General features: G+C 42.7%; 1 long non-coding RNA gene across 1 annotated transcript; it reads right to left on the bottom strand.

The window, feature by feature from the left end:
* Nucleotides 1–2,088: 2,088 nt before the first annotated feature.
* Nucleotides 2,089–4,661, bottom strand: LOC145553804 (uncharacterized). The gene is made up of 2 exons (XR_014089851.1): nt 3,531–4,661; nt 2,089–3,445 (listed from the first exon to the last, which is right to left on the bottom strand). It is a non-coding gene; the product is annotated as an uncharacterized LOC145553804 (long non-coding RNA).
* Nucleotides 4,662–5,407: the final 746 nt, after the last annotated feature.

Genomic DNA, 5,407 nt, shown 5'->3' with positions numbered 1-5,407 from the left:
CTAGAACAAGATGGTTTAGCCAGGCCATTGTCCAGCAAATACTGAATTTCTGACTCCAAAAACTTACTTTTTTCAGGAGGCACACGATAAAAATGTTGACGGATGGGTTGCGCATCTCCCACATCTATGTCATGCTCAATTAAATTGGTACATGTTGGAATGTCACTGAACAAGACTTGAAAATCCATAATGGACTGCTTCAACTGCTCACTTCTTTCTGCAGACAAATGACTCAATAATGTCTGTATGTTAGACAACATCTCAGAGTTTTTAAGTCTGGGCTGGAACACTGTGTCATCTGGAGTCTGCACATCCTCATCCAAACCTGTGTTGCAGCTCGAGTCTGCCTTCACAGAAGCAGCAACTGCCTTCACATCTTTTCCTTCCAAAGTAGAACCAAAGTAAGGCTTCAATAAGTTCACACGGCAAAGCTGAGTTGGTCGTTTACGGTCTGGGGTAGAAACCACATAGTCCTGTGGTGACACCCATCTCAACACAGAATACGGACCATAAAACTTTGCTTGGAAAGGTGAACTCTGAATGGGAAGTAAGGCAAGCACCTTATCTCCTGGATGAAACACTCTATTTTCAGCTTTCTGGTCAAACCATCGCTTCATTTTCCTCTGAGCCTTTTTAAGATTCTCAGAAGCTAGTTTGCCAGCCAAGAAAAGTCTGCGACGAAAACCATTGATGTAGTCAAACAGGTTTGATGGTGGCTCAGACCTCTCCAAGTTGGTTTTTAAAATAGCAAGAGGACCACGCACATGATGTCCAAACACTAGTTCATTTGGACTGAACCCTGTGCTCTCTTGTACAACTTCACGAGCTGCCAGAAGTAGCCAAGGCAGACCTTCTTCCCAGTCTCTACTCAACTCTGTGCAGTATGCCCTCAACAAAGCCTTCAGGGTTTGGTGAAAACGCTCTAGTGCCCCCTGGCTTTGAGCATGATAAGCACTGCTCTGTTGATGGACTACACCTAGTTGTTTCAAAATCTCACCAAACATGCGTGAGGTGAAATTGGTACCTCTGTCAGTCTGAATGGTCTTTGGGATTCCAAACACTGAAATAAAGTTAGACAAAGCTTTGACCACCGACTTTGTTGTAATGGTTTTCAGAGCATATGCTGCAGGATAACGAGTGCTTTTACACATAACCGTCAGTAAATACACTGATCCGGACTTTGAAGGACTCAGTGGGCCAACACAGTCAATGATCAAGTGTTCAAAAGGCTTATCAGCAGCAGGTATTGGAAAAAGTGGAGCTGGTTTCAACGTCTGATTAGGTTTTCCAGTTAGTTGACAAGTGTGACAGGTTTTCACAAACGCAGCAACATCTTTTTTCAGACGCGGCCAATAAAAATGATGTAAAACTCTATTATAAGTTTTATTGACTCCGAAATGACCAGACAATTCTCCATGAGCAGTTTTCAAAACAAGGTTTCTGAACTTGACTGGAACAACAACTTGATAAATTGGACCAACAATATCCCTGTCACTGTAGGGTAACCATTTACGTACCAACAGATCTGCTTGTAGAAAATACCCACATGACGTTTTTGTGTCCTGTTCAGCTGTCTGGACTTGGTCAAACAGGACAGCTAAGGTTGTGTCCTCCTGTTGGGCTGCAATCAACTCACTGAGTGACAAAGGAACAGGAAGAGTTGGCAAACAAGCAGTCTTCTCAACAGAACTAGGCTTACCAGACTCAACCTCCTTATCAGCCAAAGCACGAGTGATGGCACGAGTTACTGCACAAGCTGGAAACGCCTCAGGGAAGTCTTGAGCACATTTGTCTGACACGGAAACAGATGGAGACGCTCGGACCACTAGAGGAGGTGCAACATCTCGCCACACACGTCCACCTGCCAGATTGTTTCCTAAAATGAGAGACACCCCTTCCACAGGCAAAGAAGGACGAACACCTATCGTCACTTCTCCTTGTACCAGTTCTGACTGCAAATAGATCCTATGGAGAGGCACAGAGAAAGTTTCCATCCCAATACCTCTAATTAAGACACTACGACCAGTATCAGAACATGAAGAAAATGGTAAAATAGAATCCAAGATGAAAGATTCAGATGCTCCGGTGTCACGCAGAATCTTTACAGCCACTTTATTAGAACTTCCATTCAGAGTAACAAACCCATGTGTGATGAAAGGAGCGTAATCTTGTCCGACATCCTTCACAAAGTTCTGGGGATCTGAATCAGTCAGTTCTGAAAAAGATTGAAAGTCAAGAGGTGCAGCTAAGACAGTTGGTCTTACACTTTCAACTTTAGGTAGCGGTGTAGACTCCACTGAATGCAACTGTGTAACACTGGCTAAAGCCACAGGTTTTTGATGATCCTGTTTGCCCCTATTTGATTTAGTTTTGATATTCAGAGGACACTCATTTTTCCAGTGTCCCTTCTGGCGACAATAGTTACAAACCAAGTCTGCTTTAGATCTCAGTGTATGATCCAATCCATTTTTACCAGGAAACCGGTCATAATGAAATTCCTTAAGGCTGTGGTCACCTTTCAAATTAGAATCCCTCAAAGCTTTATGGGTCAGAACATACTCGTCTGCTAAGACAGCAGCTTTAGCAGCAGTTTTTACTTTATGTTCATTGATATATATAGCCACCCGTTCTGGAATAATGTTCTTGAACTGTTCCAACACCATCAAGTCACAAAGTGATTCAAAATCATCCACACCTTCAGCTGATAACCAACGAGAAAACTGGGTGTTTAGTTCTCTGACCAGATCCGTGTTTGACCGTTTTTCAGCTTTCCTGCAGCTCCTAAATTGTTGCCTGTAATGCTCAGGAACCAATTCATAAGCTTTCAACACAGCTTTTTTAACAGATGTGTATACCTTTCTTTCAGCTGAAGTTAATGAAACGTATGCTTCTTGGGCCTTACCCACAAGCACACTTTGCAGCAGCATGGAGCAATCTAGATCACTCCAGTCATTGTCCTCTGCCATGTCCTCAAACAAAGAGAAAAACACATCAGGATCTCTTTCATTAAACTTAGGCAACAGCTTCAACATGTTAACCAAGTTATGTCCAGAAAACCCATCACCACCTTGAGACAGATTAACAGATCCACCACTTAACCTGCCCTCAGACCTCAACTTCAGGCGCTCAGCTTCCAAAGATAATTTCTTCACCTCCAACTCATGTGCTAACCTCTTCTCTTCTTGTTCCTGTGCTAGCTGCTTTTCCTGTAAAGCTAGTTTTTTCTCAAGCTCATATGCTAGCCGCTTTTCCTGTAACTCTAATTTTCTCTCCTCAAGCTCATGTGCTAGTCGTAATTTTTCTAACTCCAACTGCATTTCCATCTCAGTTTTATTCGACTGAAACTTTAATTGAGAAGCTTGAGACACTGTTGAGCTCGACAATTCATTTGGAGCACCAGTTAAAGAAACTGAACCGAGGGAAGTTTCATCTGTCACATCAGCATCTGAAAGAGAGACAGGAAAGACATTCAGTTTTACAAGTTCGTCTTTTAAAAAACTTCTTAGCGGAGGTAACCTTAATCCTTTTACATCTTCAAGATCAACTTTAAAGTGTTCAGCTACTTGACGAATCTGCTCCTTTGTAAGCTTTTCCAAGAGTTCTAATGTTGGAGAAGACAAGAAAGAACTCACAACGTCCATCCTCAAACCAAACTAACCCAACAACCCCACTTTCAAAAAAAAAAACAATACAGGTCAAAATATACCCAATTGTTTAAACAACCACAAGGAAGTGCATGACTGGTACAAACAAATGGCAAACCTCCATTTTCCTACCACTAACTAAGTGCCAAAAACTCTGACTAACCTTAGCCTAGTCTTCAGGCCTTCCTCCAAGAGCCAAGTCACTTTAAGCACCAAGATACCGCTGGCAGCAAATCCCTCCAGGCCAAGACCTCTCAGGCAGCAAACCACGGCGGTGCCCTCAGCCCAGAGTCCAACCCAAAAATAACAAACCAAAACAACAAACAGGGTAATCTAAAATGAAGTTGCCACAAACAAATACCAGACAGCACTTACCTTTTTTCAAAACACAATCCTCTCTCCCCAACCAACAAAAATCCTCATGGACCTCCAGCAACAAACATATGAAACATCAAAAATGTCCAAAATCTAGTAAGGTAAAATTCCTTAAACTAGCCAAATAACCTGCAGTACAGGAAAACCAAAGTCAGGGGCATGTAACTGCAACCTGAACTCACCAATGAGGCCAATCAAGCATAATTAGCTCCCACAATGGCAACCATGAAGGGACGAGCCCCCACAATGTTACGTCCCCCAGGCTCGTTTGATGGGGCAACATTAATGGAGACCACACAAGGATTTAATGTGTAAATGAAAGTAGAATTTATTAAGTTATATGAAAGAAATAACCCTGAAGAAAAAAGAAATGCCTGAAATAAGAAACCAAAATAGATTAGAGCAAAACCTATAAATAACCAGAAATGAGCAAATGCAAAACCTAACAAAACTCAACCAAAAGATACAAACCAAACCAAGTGGGGATCTGAGGAGAGGGAAGGGAAAAGCCTTCCCTCTGCTGTACGCCTAGCAGCTTTAAAGCTGCAGGACGCCAATCAGAGGAACACCCAACACCTGCAGGGCCTGACTGCAGAACCCTGCAAGGAAAAAGAGGGCAGGGCCCACTGATGCCGTAACAGTTTTGACTGCGCTACCTTGAACCTTCATCCGCTGAAACTCAATTTCCCTGAAACCTTAATCTTTCCTGAACTGTTTGTTTTCTTTCTTTGCTACTCTGTGTCTTGTATGTGCATTACTCCACCGGTACTGAGGCTGTTGCTCCTCCTACTGTCTGCAGGAGTCTTCCTGCTTCAGACAAGTGTTAATTTTTGCTGAGTAAAACTGTCAAAAACATTTTATTAATTCACGAGAGCGGGTTCCGTCCAGCCTGAAGTTGCATGTGTTCATGTGGGTCACGTGTGTTCCCACAGTTTACAGAGGAACGTTCTCGGAGCTTTGCAGAAAAGTTGACACAGAACAGAAAGAGAAGACATTTCGGAGAATTTTGCAATGTGAAGCACTAGTAACTGACAAAAACAAGACAAACCTGAAGTGTTATCTGGATTCAGGCTGTTGCGGGATCAGTGTGACGGAAATCATGCTTCAGCTAATGTCATGCAAGTTGAGTACCTTCTGGGATGTTTACAAGGCTACAAATTGAAAGACTGATCGAATGCTATGTAAATTATTATTCGCAAAAATTGCAGGAAATTATCTGAGGCTGGCCTGATGTAGAGCTTAAACTGTCCAATCTTTCCAGAACGCGAGGCCCTGGGTTTCTTCACCCTGCTAACTTTTCATAATAAGCACTCTTCTCCATTTCACATTTCCTTTCAGCTTCAGACACTTCAGCTGTCAGGAGAGTAGCTGGTAGCAGCCAGCTGCAT

Source organism: Poecilia reticulata, chromosome 11, assembly GCF_904066995.2.
Source record: "Poecilia reticulata chromosome 11, P_reticulata-male-v2, whole genome shotgun sequence".
NCBI classification, from domain to species: domain Eukaryota; kingdom Metazoa; phylum Chordata; class Actinopteri; order Cyprinodontiformes; family Poeciliidae; genus Poecilia; species Poecilia reticulata.
This window is presented reverse-complemented; position numbering and strand designations above follow the sequence as displayed.